The sequence below is a fragment of the Penaeus monodon genome, chromosome 29, assembly GCF_015228065.2.
Source record: "Penaeus monodon isolate SGIC_2016 chromosome 29, NSTDA_Pmon_1, whole genome shotgun sequence".
Taxonomy (NCBI): domain Eukaryota; kingdom Metazoa; phylum Arthropoda; class Malacostraca; order Decapoda; family Penaeidae; genus Penaeus; species Penaeus monodon.
The window spans coordinates 31,506,806-31,507,053 of record NC_051414.1 but is presented as its reverse complement, the minus strand read 5'-3'; positions in this window follow the sequence as shown (position 1 = coordinate 31,507,053).

Here is a 248-nt window from a genome sequence, read left to right as displayed (position 1 = left end):
ACAGTAACGACGATAGCCGGGGTCAACCACAGAATCAGGGTCAGCCATGGGGTCAGGGTTTGGCACTGTGCTGCTCCAGTTCCCAAGACATGTCAGTGCCACCGTCAGGATAACAACTACCGAGGGCGTCACAAATGAAAAGATCCAATATATGATATTTGTGCAAACACATAGATAGATAATCTTACGCTAATGGAGAGACTAACACGTATATAAATCAGTAAATGCGAAATTTAATTTTTTCAGCT